At 34.7% G+C, this 18,564-nt stretch overlaps 1 protein-coding gene across 1 annotated transcript in view; it reads right to left on the bottom strand.

Annotated features, from left to right (window-relative positions):
• Positions 1-1,689: 1,689 nt before the first annotated feature.
• Oct-TyrR (Octopamine-Tyramine receptor) overlaps positions 1,690-18,564 on the bottom strand; it is a 1,115,181-nt gene continuing 1,098,306 nt past the window's right edge. The window contains exon 4 of the mRNA XM_074186521.1: positions 1,690-11,103. The gene's annotated coding sequence lies outside the window, so the exon portion shown is untranslated. The remainder of the gene's footprint in view (positions 11,104-18,564) is intronic.

Below are 18,564 nucleotides of genomic sequence, written 5' to 3' on the forward strand. Positions count from 1 at the left end.
TATTCCGCCTTGGTCAAAGACGAAACGAACTAGTTTAAGTTTGACGATAGTCGTGTCACGAAGTGTTCTGGCGATGTATTGAAACTATTGGAGCCTCTGGAGACACCTTGAATTTTGTTTTATGAGAGAGAGGACATTGGCAGATCAAGATCTTCAGATGATGTTGTGCTGCAGGTTTTTCCGGGTTTTTCTGCAGCTGAAAAAGCAAATGCGCCACTGGAATCAATGAAGTCGCCCCGGAGCGCCAATTAATTTTTATTCTTGTTTTTATTTATATCCTTGTTTCCGTAGAGAATTATATACATAAATTTCATCTACATTTTGGGTGGATGTAACAGAAATTTTTTATCAGCCTGTCTGTTCGATATCCTAACCCAAGATCTATACGACCAGAGAGTTTTTGGAGGGATGAAAGCAACATCTGAAAATCTTCATGTAAGTACAAGGGGACTTGTAAGAGAGTTGGATATAAGTCATACTTCCCTGAACGGAATGTTGAAGAGAAATGAAGTTCGTTCACATCGAATTGGATTATATCAAAAACTATATGGAACAAATTTTGATACCAGATTTTATATTGCGATGTTTCATTGAATCAAATCAGCAACGAAACGAATACTTTGAAATGTTTTATTTTCTGACGGGTTCACATTCATAAGTGATACCATGTCAAATAGACATAATATTTACTACTACCCAATATATGGTAGTGCATACTGTGGTAACAAAAACAGGTGGTCAATAAATGTTTGGAGGTATAATTGGGGATCAGATCATAGGACAATATTTCTTTGATGGGCCTCTGAATGGAGAAGGTTATAGAGATTTGTTGGAAGATGTATCGGTAGATACAAGGCGTAGGTTATATTACCAACATGATGGCGTGCCTCCCCACAACCAAAATCGGTCAAGGAGGTTTTTGCACAGGTGGTGTAGAAATGAATGGATTGGCAGGAATGGATCCATTCAATAGTCAGCATGATCTCTAGACCTCACGTACCTAAATTTTTATCGTGATGGATTTGTCAAAAAAGAAGCCTATTAACTTCGTCATCAACGACACCAGAAGACATGTAGAATAGGATCAGAGAAAAGTTTTTCGGTATATCACAGGATGAACTACTATTGTAGTTCGGAAGGAACTTCTTGATAGACTACATTCATAAATAGGTCAAAATGAAATATTTTTCCAATATCCATTGTCAATTCAGTCAATCCCTACATTTTCTGAAAGCTCATACAGTTGACCACTCTGGGATGGTGTTCCAATTAAAAAACTGAGAAAATAGTGATTCCGAGTGTTGTTCACCTCTGTACAGACGATATAAAAATACACTATCCTTAAGATATTTGGTTGAGAAATTACCCCAAACCATTTGATCAAGTGAGATATAATTTTTGTTGAATGAACTAATTTTTTTACATAAATTCCATTTTTAACTTTTGAAACTTCCAGTATGAATCTAAATAAGCATTCTGCTCAACAAATTCAACTGAGTAACAAATTCGAAGTATTCTATTCAATAAAACGTAAATTTCGTCCAGCACAAATTTATTTGTCCTAAATATTAGTTATAATCATTGAAACATAGCATAGTAAACATATGGTTAATTCATTCATAGAAAAATGATAGTTTTACTAATATTTCAATACTTCATTATCAAAAACTTTCCAATAAGTAACTTCGGTCAACTACAATAAAATGTTTTCAGTAATCTCAAAAGAAAATATATACTCTCTCATGAAGAAAAGCAATTCAAAATTAATGAAAAAGTTATTCATCATGTACCAACTTCAACTAGGAGGAAGTTCAACACCACTAATGACAACATTATTTTTGAATTCTATAAAATTCTCATGAATAATTTCTGAAGCGAAATTATATGAATGAACTGGAAGTAATTTTCATCCATCTTCCATAATATGGCCGAGAGCGTGACGTGATGAAATCGACTCGTTAGTGTTTTGCTAGGCTGGCGTATACTACAAGAGTGAGACTGAAGTTTTAAATGGAAACCTTTCAGAATTGTTCAAAATAAATATCATTTTAGAAGTTTATCTCTGTTTATATCTGCAATTCTGATATTTATTACAGCATTAGCATGAGATATCATGAAAAGGATTCAAGAAAAAAAATCCTTCTGAAATTTCAGTAGACAGCGATCAGTGGGTGGAAGACATATGAGTATATATTTCTGTTCACTATAGTTCATGTGTTATTTGGTGAGTTAATTCGAATACGAGGTGGGCTCGTATTTACATCAATATTGGGGAGAGTCAAAATTGAACAAGTTCTGGAATCATCATCGTCTCACAAACTCGAAGAATCTATCTAATTCCGTTTCAAGCAGTTTAACTTCCCAATTCCTCATACCGCTGGTCCAATGATGGGGAGTGTTACATTCTTCAGTAGAAATCCTTGGGCTTGATGGTTTGAAAAATATTAACAACACCTTTTTCATGAACAGTGTAATCCATAGTTTATTAAACATGAGTCGGTTATTAAAAAATTTGAAAAAGGATGAATACATGAAAAATATCAACAGTATTATTTCAAGTATGAGGGGTGCTTTATTCAAAGCGTTCGCAGAAGTTATCAAGGAATTGTGGTAAGAAGATTCATCAGAGAGTCCAGACCTGTACCAAGTAGAAATAACGTTTTCTCTGGGCAGCTATGAAATTATTCAAATAGAAGTTGGAATTTTAGCACTAAAATATGAATTCGGAAGTTTTTAGTGGAAGTGAACACAACCTACGGGAACATATTACTTTCTGTTCCCGAATCTCCAACAACAGGATCTGTTTATACCTGTCCGACAAAAAACACGTCGATCAGTTCTTGGAAAACCACGGTGAAATAAAAATCGATGGTATAAAAATTCCGGCAAGAAGATTGATAACACCATCAGGAAGACTCCTGTTGTCAAATGTGAGTCTCACCATACCACATGAGATCCTTATAAAAATCCTTGAGAATTTAAGCCTGAAGATAATGTCGCCAATGACGTATCTGAGAATAGGCACAAACGATCCCGCAGACAAGTTTATATTTCTCCTCCAGAAAAATCACAGGTTCCTGAATACATTGAATTAGAGTATGACGAAGTGCAATATAGAATATTTCTTCCTGCAGAAAACCATTTGTGTTTCAGATGTAAACAAGCTGGGCACCAAGCATCCCAGTGCACCTCGCAGACCACATTATCCCAGTCTAAAAATACTCCAAACACCCTACTTCAAGAGCCACAGCCCATTCCTGAAATATTACACCCAATACTCGATAACAACCTTATAATTACAACCGCCACTGTCCATAAAATCCCTACTATTTCTTCAACAAGTGAAGACAATCAGCAGCCAAGAGTTATTAACAAGCAACCACAACTCACTTTTGATGATTCTACAGATCACACCCAGATAAATCCCCACACATCAAACAAAAGAAGCGTTACAGATGTATTGACACCACCATCCGATCATCCCAAAATTTTTTTGACATAAGACTGAAAAGAATCAAACAGAGTATAACCTACCCGACGATGTTGAAGAGTTTATTGACAACAACCCTTCAAAATTTCCACTCAACAGCCAACAACTACAGAATTTTATTGAAAACTCTCACGGATCTAGAGATCTTCTCTGCATTGCCAAGGATTATGTTAACGAACCCTCAGTACTAGTTTTTATGTTGGAAGCCCTTCATCGTATATTAATAGATAAACATCAAAAAAACTAAGTTAACCAAGTTGAAAACAAAAATAGTAAAACAAATTGCAGCCTGCACCGTTGACACTGAGAGCGACTCTTCCACTTAGTGAAATGTTACATAAACCTAATTTTTTCACTTCACATCACCAGAGAGTAAAATGTATGACAAAATTATTCAATGGGACTTGAACGATTTCTGTGTTCGACTGCCTTTCCTACATATACTAATTAGCAAATACTCTCCAGATATTTTATGCCTTCAAGAAATAAACTTCAAGAACCTACAACATGAAAATCTGAAAACTCACAATATTTTTTACAAAAACCGAACGAATGAAACTCATGCATTAGAGGAGTTGCCATCTATGTGAAGAGCCATCTGAGATCGAAACAAATTCCACTGATAACTGATTTTGAAGCAGTAGCAATAGAATTATGTTGTTCAAATAAGGTTAGGTTAGGTTAGGTGGAACACGAACCAAAGTGGAAGTTAGAGACCGCCAACTGGGACCTGTATCAAGAGTGTTTCAAAATAAACATGCAGAATATTACTTCTGAAGGATCTATTGATAACACCCTCCGCCAATTCAATGATATCCAAATTGAATCGGCTACTAAGGCGATAGGTGAGACGAAATATATCCAGAGGGACCAAATAACCTCGTGGTGAAATCTTGACTGCGATGCTGCTATAAAGCAAAGCAAAAAAGCCCTCAATGCTAATAAACACCATAACACAACAGAAAATCTGATAAACTCTAAATTGAAAAGAGCAATTGCAAAATGAGTAACTACCAAAGCAAAAAACATCAACATCAACACATCAATGAATCAAGTTTGGAAAAAAGTTAGGAAAATATTCGGCATTACTACCTATTCTCAGATTAATGCACTGGAAGTAGAAGGGAAAACTTTCGAAGACAAAATTGATATCGCTGGAAAAGTAGCCGATCATTTCAGAGATATTTCTTTCAACACTAACTACGATCCGATTTTTTCAGCGTACAAAGAAGTAGAAGAGAATGAATGTATCCCGATAGTTCTTAACGAATATCCTATAAACGCTCCCATATCCATGGCAGAACTCTTAGAGTCTCTGAACGACACTTCTTCAGGGCCTGATATCCCCTCTAGTTTCCTCAAACACCTACCGGAAGAAGCTCTGGATTTTATTCTCATCTTCTACAATAAAATCTGGACACAACACAGATTCCCTGAACTCTGGAAATTGGAAAACATAATTCCCGTATTGAAAGTAAAAGAATGTCCTGATAAAGTGGATTCTTATCGACCCATAGCTCTTACCTGTCGTCACCTATCTAAATTGCTTGGGAAAATCATTAATAAACGACTTATCTGGACTCTTGAGAAAAACAAACAGCTCATAAGTAAACAAACTGGCTTCCGTCCACTGAAATCCACAACAAACAGCCTAGTTGATCTGGAAAGTAATATCAATGAAGCATTCAAAAATAATCATAAATGTATCATTGTATACTTTGACCTATGTAAGGCATTCAACATAGCATGACACCATAAAATTATCAAAACTTCAATATCCTGGGGATATCAGGGCAATATTTTAGCTTTTATTAAGAATTTTTTTTCTCAGAGATATTTTCGAGTCAAAATGGATGGTGTATTATCATCACCAAGATACGTAGAGAATGGCATACCGCAGGGCTCTGTAATAAGCCCCATTTTATTCCTCGTTGCCATTAATAAAGTGCTACAAAATCTGCAGAAACCAGTTCAGGCAAGACTTTTTACTGATGATTCAATTATATTTGTGAAGGAAATAAATATTCGAAATATGGTCAATATTCTGCAAGACGAATTGAATAAGTTAGAAGACTGGTCAAGGTAAAGCGATTTTATCGCTTTACCTTGACCAGTCTTGAGCAATGAAACTAAATGTATTATTTTCACACAAAGACCGATTTGTCACTGATGATGGTGGTTATTCCAAATGAAACGCTATAAAAATATCAAAAGTGATACACCCTTGGATTGTGAATGCATTGCTTCATCAATATTCGTAATATAAAAGACAGGTCCGTATTTAAAAAAAAGTCGATGATGGCCATGTTGACACGAAACGTTTTGTCGATTATTCATTATCACATCGTCATAGTACTCTTCGAATACAATAACATTTTTTTTTCCATCTGTTGATATTCTCAAAAATAACAATTTCATTCGAGAAAAACGAAAAACAGCATTTTTGGTTTTCCACGTATAACTCGAGAAGGGCGAGGGTCTCTGTGAATTTTCTTCGGCCATTGTATTGCTCCTGATGATAGTTACCATTTTTCCCATTTAATCGTCTTCGTATCTGTTACGGTTTAGAATATAGCAATGTTACCACATGATAAAAAAACGGCCTGTATGAATTGGAAATTTCAAAAAATGCTGGAAAAAGTTGTTTAGTTTACAATTTCATATATCCTTGCTCAAAATTTGGACTCTCTACCGTCACTTTTCACTTTTAAATTTTTCAAATCTTTTGCTCCATCGATTCGAACGAAAATAGTTCATACACACTCTTAAAGAAATAGATTTCGTTATACTAGTAGGATTTCCATTTCGATTCCAAGGTGAGATAGAAAATGATATCGCATTTTCATACAGGATTTTATGTATATACGAGGCACCTTTCACGTCGAACGGATCAGTCTCCAAACTGTTTAACAAATTTTTGTTAAACTAGATTATAAAAACGCCTTCAGCATGATTCACAGAAATATCATTTTACGAAAAACCCACGGAATTATTCCTCACCTTTTTTCTTTTATCAACCAATGTTATCGAAATTCAACATTTTTGAACTTTGGAAAAAATACTATCTTACCTCAGAGAAACGTTCAACAAGGCGATCCTCTAGGTCCTGCTCTTTTCTGCCTCACTTTGAATGAACTGACAAAGTCTATCAACACCAATTTCAATTGCTGGTACCTAGACGATGGTTCAATTGGTGGTAATATAGATTCTGTTCTCCAAGAATTTCAAAAATATTTTCATCTCTCTAATGATGTTGGACTTGAATTAAATCTCGAAAAAAGTGAAATTTTTGCCCTTTTTCAGATGCTTACTAATCCTTCCACAATAATTTCTCCACAAATTAAAATTGTCCCCAAAACACACTGGTCTTTACTGGAAGCTTCTCTCTCTGTAGAGTCTTTATCACGTTGCCTCAAACAGAAAACATAGTCTCTAATTCTACTGTCATTTCGTCTCAATAGTATTCCTTACCATATAGCATATTTTCTATTGAAATACTGTTTGGAAATCCACAAATTATTGTATACTTCGAGATGCAGTCCAACTTGAATATGCCAAAAGGAGTTACAAGAATTCGATTCCACCTTACGCCAATCTTTACAAAAAATTACCAATAATAAATTCGAAGATATCACTTGGAGTCAAGCTACTCTTCCAGTTAACTCTGGTGGTTTAGGTATTCGATTAGCCTCATCCCTCTCACTATCAGCATTTCTTTTCTCTCATAACAGTTCTCGTCATTTGATAAACTCCATTCTTTCCAAATCTTTGTCTGAAATTTCTGATGCGTATTACTTGAATGGTGAAAATAAATGGTTATCTCAAACGAAAAATACCGTTCCCGAAAATGAAAAGTGTCAGAAAGCCTGGGATTATCCAATGATCAATTTGGTTCATAATCAACTTCTTGAGTCAGCTGAACGTTCCGATATTCAAATGGCTTTACTCAAAGCTGTTATGTCCAAATAATCTGGTGCCTGGCTGAATGCTCTTCCCGTGGCTTCTTTGGATACTCTCTCAGATGATGCATCTTTTAGGATTTCGATAGGTCTTCAGTTAGGTCCTTCAATTTATGTTAGTCATAAATGCAGATGCGAAACCACTGTAGAAGAAAATGGTTACAATGGCCTGAGTTGTAAATTCAGTTCTGGCAGGTTTTCAAGACATCATTCCTTTAATGATCTTATGAAAAGAGCTCTAGTCACTGCAGAGGTTCCTTCAGTTCTTGAACCCCTTGGTGTTAGTCGAGATGATGGAAAGCGTCCAGACGGGATGAGTCTAATTCCTTGGAAATTTGGAAAGCCTCTAGTTTGGGACTTCACCTGCGTGGATACAATTGCAGCTTCACACCTTGCCGCTACGCCTAATTCCACTGGTGCAGCTGCTATGATTGCAGAAAAATCAAAATTTTGGATTTAGTCCACTTTGCTGAGTTCTTACTGTTTCTTTCCTATTGCTATTGAAACCTTTGGTGTTTTTGGATCTCATGCTTCTGAATTGTAAAAAGAAATTGGTAGAAGAATGATGAATTCTACCAGTGACAACCGAGCCTATTAATTTTCAATTCAAAGAATCAGTATCGCCATCCAAAGGGGTAATGCCACATCGATATTGGGTACTCTTCCGTCAACTCAAAAATTAGATGAAATATTCCTGAACCCACAAATCAAATCAAAATTCCGTATGAACATCGCAAAATGGAGTAAGCAGATTGATCACTTCCCAATTGTCTCAGAAGATGCAGAGGAGAATAAACAAGTTCTGGAATTATCTTTCTCTCCCAAATTCGCAAAAACCACCATGAATATATCTGATTCAGTTTCAAAAAATTTAACTTCAAATTCCTCATTCCACAAACACAATTAGATCAGTGATACGTTCCTCAGTCAAAACCCTTGGGCTTAATGGGTTGAAAAATATTGGCAACACCTGTTTCATGAACAGTATAATCCAATGTTTATCCAATATGAGATGGCTACTGGAATATTTGAGAAAAGATGAGCACATGAAAGATATCAATATTGATATTTCTAGTTCGGAGTGTGCTTTGATCAAAGCTTTTGCAGAAGTTATCAAGGAATTGTGGTCAGAAAATTCATCTGATAGAGCAGTGAACACAGTCTCCTTAAAAAGTCAGATTCAGAGTTTTGCCCCTCGATTCATGGGTCATGCGCATGAAGACGCCCAGGTTTACATGATGACGTTAATAGAATTATTGAGAAACATAAACTGACCTTAACGGAGATCAACGAAAAATTGAGCGACAGCGAAAAAGCACAAAAGTCATGGCTGATTCATTTGAGTACATATAACTCTAAGATTGTAGATAATTTCGTTGGTCAATTGAGATCCACGATTAAGTGCACACATTGTGGACACTCATCTGTAACCTTCGATCCTTTTTGGGATTTGTCACTCCCTATACCAGAAAAAACTATCTAACTGAGTTTATCACAGTGCTTGGATTTCTTCACAAGAGAGGAAACTTTGGATGTACATGAAAAACCGACGTTTCAAGTTGCAAAGGAAAAAAAAAATGCCTAAAGTCTCTATCGATCCATAAGTTTCCCCATATTTCAGTTGTTTATTTCGAAAGGTTTTCTCTAACGGAAAGATTTAGAGGCAAGTTAAATGTTGCCATCGAATTTCGTCTAGATGGATTAGATTGGAACAATTATCAGCAGATAATGTGACTCCTTGTCGCTATAATCTATATGCACTTTCGAATCACAGTGGGTCTAACTACAGCGGACATTATACAGCATGCTGCAGACATCCTTATAATGGCATGTGGCACGAATACAATGATTCACAAGTGTCACCAATTTCACCAAAATCGCTTGTGAAAAAAATCGCTTATGAAAAGGAGGAAACGAGTTCGCACCTTTGAGCGTTTTGTAAAGTTATTTTTGAACTGTTCATTTCGATATTATGTAGGCATTATCTATTTTATTAATAAAAAAAATTTTAAACAGTCTCCGGACATCACCAGAAGATGGCAAATTAGACTTTGCTGAAACGTTCTGAGAGAAATCAACTAGTCTAGTTGAAAAACTCCAGACATCATTAGAAGATGGCAAATGAGACTTTGCAAATGGGACGTTGTGAGAATAATCCTTATGAGGATAAAATGCACAGAACACGGAGCAACACGGAGAACACGAAGAACTACTTTCCATTATAGCTTTCAACGAACCCATGTGAAAGACATTTGTCGTTCATGTTCCATTTCACAGGGTGAATAGATTATATATTATTATTGAAACATTCTTGCAGAAATCAGACCACCTAGTCATCGGGTCGGTTGACGATGGTGGCTCATTAATGTAAATACATTTAGAGCTCCGAACGCAGTTGATTTTGCTTCCGAATTCAGTGGAGCACTGAATACCGGCAAAATTTCCGGCATAATAGCGGTAAATTAACATTCACATAAACTCTTAAGCGGTTCATCTTTATGGTAAATAACGTACAGAATGATAACGAAACACATTGTGATGTAGCAAATGATGGAGTTGAGAGTTCCTTTATGAAATTTGTTATTCTGATTTCGACAAATGCCAGTTCAGTAACTAGAAATCAGTTTACTTCTTATATTTCATGAATGAGCCATCTAATTCATCTTCAACTACACATGTGATTGGGTAATGCTTTTGGAAAGTTGTAGTACTGAAAAAAAAAATGACGGCACGAGATGACTCGTCATCGTTTCATCAAGATGTAAATTTCCTTCAGAAAATTAACAAAGCAATTGAAGCAGTAAATTTTCAGCAGAAACTTTATTTTCCATGAGTTATATTTTTCAGAATACCTCAATGAAAGGTTCATTTTCTGTTTATGACTTTGCTAAGAAAAAGGTGTGGATGTTGTAACAGTGAAATTTATCATACATGGTCAGTGATCTTGACACACTGATAAAAATGAGATGAATGCAGTCGCATTGACTACGCATGGTAACTAGCAACTGAATGGTACAATTGAGATAACATTTCAATTGCCACATAGTATACGAATCAATTAATTTTGTCTCTATCTTGCTTGATCTTAATCATGACACGACAAAACGAGACAGGAGACGAAAAACATATCGTGTTGGCAACATTATTTTCATCACATCCAGCGTCAACGAGAGATGAGTATGTTTGTTAATTTAAGTGTACTCAATGGATCTTGGATTCTTCAATTGATTAATATTAAATAGAGGATAAAAGATAAATTCATATTTGCAATCTGATATTTTAGGTTTAGTTTCTCTTACACTATAGCTCAAGATGATATTGTTTTTTCATTTGTAGTACCCAAACTACTCTAACTGCTTCGTTGTATTCATCAACATATAACCTTTCAAATTGTGAATGTGATGAGTGGTATGAAATATATCAACATCACAACTATGGGAGTTATTACTCATTTCGTGTTCATCAGTTTCATTAGAGTCGCAATGAATAATTTCACACAAAGTACAAACATACCATATACATGTTTCAAAATTGTCTCAGTCTTCAAACAAATACGGGAATCTCTAAAAAGTAGTTGACGACGGATGCTTGGTTCTGAAGAGTCTTTCATGAACCATACCATGGAAAACACATCCTTGTTGTGGTACGTATTTCCTGAAAAAATGAAAGGATCATGAATAACTACAGGTATAATTATTTAATTATTTTATTTTCGATTGAAATGTCAAATGTCGATTTTCACTGTTGAAAATTTCGTAAAATAATGATGAAATTGAATTATTTGCAACAAATTGCAATTGGAACACAAAAAAACTGACAAGGAGACAAATTTTTTTGAATTGACAATCTGTAATTGAATAAATAACAGAGATAAAAATTATAGTGAATTGAAAAACTATCGAAAGAATCTGGACAAAATGCACTTCTGTTTGTTGTGCCCATTCAGTCTCATGGTGTCTCACAAAAAGTATCTCAGTACCGCACAAGAACAATTTACCAGACTCAATCGAGAAAAAATGCAAAAACCTATAATTCCAAACATGTGAATTATATCTACTGGCATTCATCGAAAGAATTGGTTGTTCTTTTACGGCTATTGGTATTTCCAAAGTCAGCTTGGTATGCTGAACATAGCAATGAAATAATTTCAATAATTGAAGAAACAAGGGAAGAAGATATAACATATTGACACAATAATGAATTATAATCACTCCTACCTTATTAGTCGATGCAGTCATATTACCAGATTTTTTCAATATTGTTAATGAAAAATTGTAATAATGGAGGAAGGAGTAGGTAACGTCAAACGAAAAGTTGTCAATGAATTTTCGCAGAAGGATAAACATCATCAAAGGTTTGGGAGATCTATATACAAGTATATCTAGGTAGTTATAACCTTTTCGGAGAAACAAAGGATGCCAATATTCACTTATAGTTATTGATTGTTACTCTCAAGATAAATTGACATTAGCGGTTAAAAATGAAACATTCACGAAGTGAGGAAAATAATTTTTCAGAAATGGTTTTTCTTCTCTCATGCGAGAATGTAAAATCAATCATTATCCATCATTCAGTACAATGAAGGCAAATATAGCATGAAAAATATTCGAATAATAAATACATGGCTTCGATCGGTAGCCGGTAGGTTCGACGTAGGTGCTCGTTCGCTCACTCAAATCGACCGGCTGAACGATCGATTTTCACTTGCTATCGTCCAATCCGTGTTAGGAATCACACGTTAAAAAGTAAGACCTCATTAGTCCTTAGCTTGCACAAGTTTCCACTTCTAAGGATTTTTGTTCATAGGGGTGCGACAGCTGGTTAACGGAAAAACAGATTTTGAACAGAACAGAGTTTTAAACAATAAATTAGCGATTAGGGGCACCATGAATAGCTTGAAATATTTTCAACCATAACAAACAAACATAACAAGATGCATGGTACAACAGAAAACGAACCATAACTATTCATTCAACGATGAAATTTAAAGTACCTTGTAGAAAACGAAGTACTCCTGAATTTCCATTAAATGATATTATGCGTATAAGCGAGTACAGAAAAAGGCAACACAGCCAATTTCACCACGAAATAATTCAAAATTGTTAAAATGGACAGAAACAAACCTCACAACACATATTCTTGATGAGTGTATTTCCGTTTATGTTTTTTTAACTCACAAAATTGATAGCAACAAACCTAATTGCGGTCACTTTGAAATGCACTCTTTTTTCGTCAGTTATTTTTCACTGATGATGCCCCCTTATGAAGTCTAGTCCACTCAAGTTCTGTCCAAGCTTGCATTCTCAAATATTGGTTGAATTGATTATTTTTGACAATTTTTCAAAGGAGTACGTCTGCACTTGTGCACATTTCAATCTCTTCAGCCTTTGCTAATACAATCTTTTCATCGAGTTCTTGAAGAGGTACCTTTTTTATAATGATATCGTGCTCATGATTATTATATTCTCCAATAGTCGTCTTTGCCTTCATCATGCCGCAGTTTGCTTTTTCTCATATTCTCAGATCGTTGTAGTGGATTGAACGGGGAAGCGAGTCATCATTCATATCATTCTTCATTTCTTCGGGTATACATTCGGCCTTCTCCTTCTACCTGTTTTTTTTTAATTTTTTCCTCTCAGATGGTCTAGATTTTTTTCCACACCAACATGAGAGACAGGTGAAAGGCATCTGGGTGATGATAACTGTAGAAATGTAGGATCTTCGAAAGTATTTTATGGAAAATGTTTCAATGCATTCTAATAAATTCATCTTCATCAAAATCAATGAATAACTCATTAGTTGATGAATATAGCACTGGAATGTCTTCAGAATAATCATTGTTGATATCTGCATGTAGTTCATTCTATGATTCAGATTGATTTGCAACATTCTTCATAGGAAGTGTAACATCTCCGAAAGACAATCGTGACTATTTACTATTGTATTTCTTCATTCTCACAAGGTGGGAATATATCATTCGGCTTGGATAAAGACGTTCACCAGCCATACCACTGTTTTTAGGATTAACATTATTGATTCAAACAAAATAGTGACATAAGTGAGATTCAGAAAGTGAAATTTGTATTCCATCACACATACTTTTTTTAGTGCATTACCTATGATCAAAACCCTGTTGTTATATATTCTTGTCAAGAGATATTGTTATTGAGAAAAATAGATATCTCACTCAGTGAGATTACATCACTCGGCATGGATGATAAAGTAAACTAGTCGACACTGTTGTTTTTAGGACTAACATTATTATGTTTGAATATATGTTTGAAATATGTTCTTCCGTTAACCAGCTGTCGCACCCCTACGAACGACAACTCTCAGAATTCGAAACTTGTGCGAGCTAACGACCAACGAGGCGGGGTAAAGGAAGGCTATCTTCATCAGCAGTGATCAAGACATCAGTTGTTTTACCTCTCTATGAAGCTGGAGAGGTCACCATCCCCTCGAAATTCAGACCCATCTCGTTATTATCAACTTCCTCGTAATTGATCGAGAAGCTAGTGAAGAAAAAATTATTGAAATTTTTATCAAATGAAAATATATTGAATGAATATCAATTTCGCTTCCAAAGCTCTAAAAATACTAATGATGCAATCTTCTCATTTTTGGAAAAAATATACTTGAATCTGAATGAGGCGAAAGCAATTTCGGCAGTTCTCTGCGATTTTTCGAAAGCCTTCGACTGTGTCAATCATGATATACTTATAAAAAAATATACTGTTATGGCGTAAGAGGGACATGTCTTGAATGGTTCAAATAGTACCTGAAAGGTATATCCCAGCTGACGAAAGTCAATAATGCGTATTCGGACATTCCGGCTATAGATTGCGGAGTGCCTCAAATATCTGTTCTAGGGCCCATTTTATTCTTATCATACATCAACGATCTTGCTACAGTCGATATTGAAGGGTCATTCATAATTTTTGCCAATGATACCACCACATTGTTATGGCATGAGAAAAATACTAACAAGTTGAAACAAATGATATCATTAGATTGAGAAAGAGTCAAACAGTGGTGTGATTCTAATTCACTCTCCTCAAAAGTAGACAAGACCAAAATTTAGCTATGACAACTTGCTATTAGATAATTTGATCTACATATCGGCAATAAGTTCAAATTTAAATAACATATCATATCTTTATGCACAAAATTGGCTTCAGGATCATTTGCTGTCAGAATTTTTACCAATGAACTCGATATATTCACTGCTAGATCGACTAACTTTGCCCTAGTAGAGTGTTATCTGAGGTATGCCATTGCATTTTGGGGATTCTGTAGTAAACAACTATTGAATCAGGTCTTCGTGTTGCAAAAGATATCTTTGCGGTTTTTATGTGGAGCAAACCATAGGGATAGATGTAGACAAATTTTCGTTAAATACCTATTCCTCACTTTATTCAGCATCTTCATTCTCGAACTTGTTTGCCTGATTCATACCCAGATTGACTCTAACAAAACACTTTAACATGAACGAAGGGAAAAAATGTTCAACCATTTATCACAGGTAGTTAGGGATATAATAGAGCAGAGAAGTTTCAGGAAATCGGTCAAAAATATACTGCTCATGGAAGCTTATTTTAGCCTGCAGGAATATTATGATGACAAATTGTGAATATTCTCAGTGTTCTGCCAAGATAAGCTCAACAATATTATGTATTAACGATCATGTTTTTATCATTATTATTATTATACATATGTTCTTGTTTTATTTCACATTAATATGTGTACTTGTATGTCTAAATTGAATTGTGATACAATTGCATTTAAAATGAACATGCAAGGTTTGTTTTTTTGATAAATATGTTCTACATACTATTCAACTTATTGTTTTCCGTATTTATGTATATATATATATATATATATATATATATATATATATATATATATATATATATATATATATATATATATATGAAATGAATAGATAAATACTCTTTGATCATTCCCATATTGATTTCAATTCAAGAGCCACCGGTATACAGCTGTTTCAGCCTATGTCCACATTTTTCTAGAAATGATATGAAATCTAGAAAGGTTAATGCAGTCAAGCTGCTGGAAAATAATTCCATGAAAATAAAAAATGAATAGATAAGTACTCTTTGATCATTCTCATATTGTTTTCATCATTATATTGGCATTTCAGGTTACCTTCCCAAATTTCTGCTACCGCAGTTGTCGGTTTATTGGTCAAACCACCAAACTGACATAAAAACTTGTTGACTTGGGTTTCACACCAATAGGTGTTTCCACTTATGTTTCGCTTGCGTTTACGCAGCTATTTTTATCAAGTACTTTCTTGGTTTTTTCTCATTTCGTCTTCAATCGAGGACCGCTTGCCCGGTACTCACGATGGCCAATAGGCTGTATACCGGTGGCTCTTGAATTGAAATCAATATGGGAATGATCAAAGAGTACTTATCTATTCATTTTTTGATTTTCATGGAATTATTTTCCAGAAGCTTGACTGCATTAACCTTTCTAGATTTTATATATATATATATATATATATATATATATATATATATATATATATATATATATATATATATAAAAGTTGAAGGACAGTCTTTGCTGACTAGTTAAGAACAAAACTTGGGAATTTTCTGTGGATGATCAGCAGAATGGAAGTGTACTCTTATAACACAAGTTACTCTAATATTTCGATGAAATTTATTATCGTCTTCAGGGAAAAGCTACAAATTTTGTATGATGGTAATACACTTTGAAAAATTATTCAACGAAAGTCATTTTTTGTGGAGGAAAAAAATCAGTTTTTTATCGACCTTTTTTGGGTAATTGTTACCTTCCACAATCTGAAAAAAATATAAAAATTATAATGGAGAACTTTATACAAGTGTGGAAGGGCAAACTTTTTAGTTTACCCCGATAAGTTACTGCGTAAAAATCTTCTATTTATCAGTAACTTGTCGTATTTAACAATTTTGCGTATCAAAAAAATTATTAAGAAATAATACTTATCTTTTACGTTTCGGAGGCCAAAATCTGCCTCCGTCTTCAGAAATGAATAAAAAATTCGAATATATTCGCAGTTATTCCTTTTTTGACAGCTTATTTCTTCACTTCTTCGACAGATGTCAAAGAAGTTTTGAAATATGAAATTATGTCAATGTTGTTAAAAATTATTAATATGAAAGGTCACACTTACTGTTGGTGAGGTTGGTCGTGTCGAAAAGAATGTTACATTCAAACAATTGAAACAATAAACAAGTCACTAATTGAAAGAGGTTGACCCCTCACAGGATACAAAGAAGAATATTAAATTAAAATTTTACTAAAAATCGTTGATTGTTTCAAAATTATGATTTACCGGTAAAAGCCATGAGGTTGAAGAACAAAGAGAGAGAGACACAAAACAATGAAGAAGATCTTATTTAGTACGTCAACCATTGACATTAAATTAATAATAACAACCAGTTGGACACAAATCCTTTAGAGTCTGAAAATGTCACAATTGGGACTGATCCACCTCCAGTTTCTATTCTTTTCTCTTCTTTACCATACATAAGTGATATGACACCCAACTTATGCATAATTTTCAAAGATTCAAATGTAAAAATAGCTTTTAGAACCATATTCACCATCAATAAATTATTTTCCAAACTTAAAGATAAGACTCCAATTAACTTACAGTTTCAATTAATCTATTCTATTCCATGCTGTGGAACTGACTGACAGTTTTAATCTTCCTCTTTGAAGATGATCATTTGGTGATCAAAACACGTGTCGAGGTGTTAAAAATAACGATTTGGTGTTGGAAAAAAACTCCATTAATATTCATTACTACAACGAAGGTTCCAAACAGTGCATCATAAGTACTGGAGATGATAATACATTTTATCGAAATATTGTAATAACTTGTGTTTCAAGAGTACACTTCCGTTCTGCTGATCACCTAAAGGAAATAACAGATAAACGGAAGCATTCAATAAACAACGAGAAAAACCAAAAGAAACTTATCAAACGATTGAAAGACAAGAACGTTTTTTACTTGAAAGCCGACAAAGGTAACAAAGTAGTAATTCTGGATAAATCGGACTACTACGAAAGGGTCAATACTCTCATTACCAACGGACCGTATGCGAAATTGTCCAGAAATCCGTTACCAAAGATGATTGCAGAAGTAAAAGACGTCCTAAAGAAATGCGACAACATACTTACCCCGCAACTGAAACGGAAGTTACAAGTTTCAAACCCAACGGTGTCGAAACTATATTGCCTCCCAAAAATCCATAAACCGGGAAAATCAATGGGCCCCATCGTGTCAGCTATTGGAGGTTCTACCTACCAAATAGCTAAGTGGCTCACTAAGGAATTTGAAACCTTGTCTATTGCGGAACCAGGTTTTAGTATAAAAAACTCTTTAGAGTTCATAAAACATACAAAAAACATGGTTCTGCAAGAAGGTGAGATTTTGGTTTCTTTTGATGTTAGTTCATTATTTCCTAGCGTCCCAATTCCACAGACCTTGCAATACCTCAGGGAACTACTAGAGAAAAATAATTTCAATAACAACGAAATCGATGAATTCGTTTCTCTTACCAATTTGTGTATGAAACAAAATCGTTTCCAGGTAGAAGGTTGCTTTTATGAACAACAGGAAGGAACGGCCATGAGAAATCCCCTGTCCCCCTACCTGGCAGACCTGTTCATGAGCAGATTCGAAATGGAAACTAAAGAAAAGTCAAAGTATTTTCCTAGGATTTGGCTAAGGTATGTGGATGATATTTTCACGGTATTCGATACCAAAAAATTGAATATCGAGAACTTTGTTTCCTTTTTAAATAAAAGATGTCCAACAATAAAATTCACGTATGGAGTAGAAAATAAGGGACAACTACCATTTCTTGACGTTTTGGTAATGAGGAGCAAAGATGGAGGGTTAGAATACGATATATTTAGAAAAGAAACAAGCACGTACAGGTATATTCCTAACAGTTCACATCACTGTGGACAACACAAACGTGCTGGGTTGAATTTTTTGGTGCATCGTCTTTTGACTTTCCCTCTAACACATGATATGTTCACCAAAGAGAAACGTACAATACAGGAAATAGCAGCCACTAACGGTTTCCCGAG

The sequence above is a fragment of the Leptinotarsa decemlineata genome, unplaced genomic scaffold, assembly GCF_025532065.1.
Source record: "Leptinotarsa decemlineata unplaced genomic scaffold, Ldec_3_MD MMD2_P_RNA_scaffold_2, whole genome shotgun sequence".
NCBI classification, from domain to species: domain Eukaryota; kingdom Metazoa; phylum Arthropoda; class Insecta; order Coleoptera; family Chrysomelidae; genus Leptinotarsa; species Leptinotarsa decemlineata.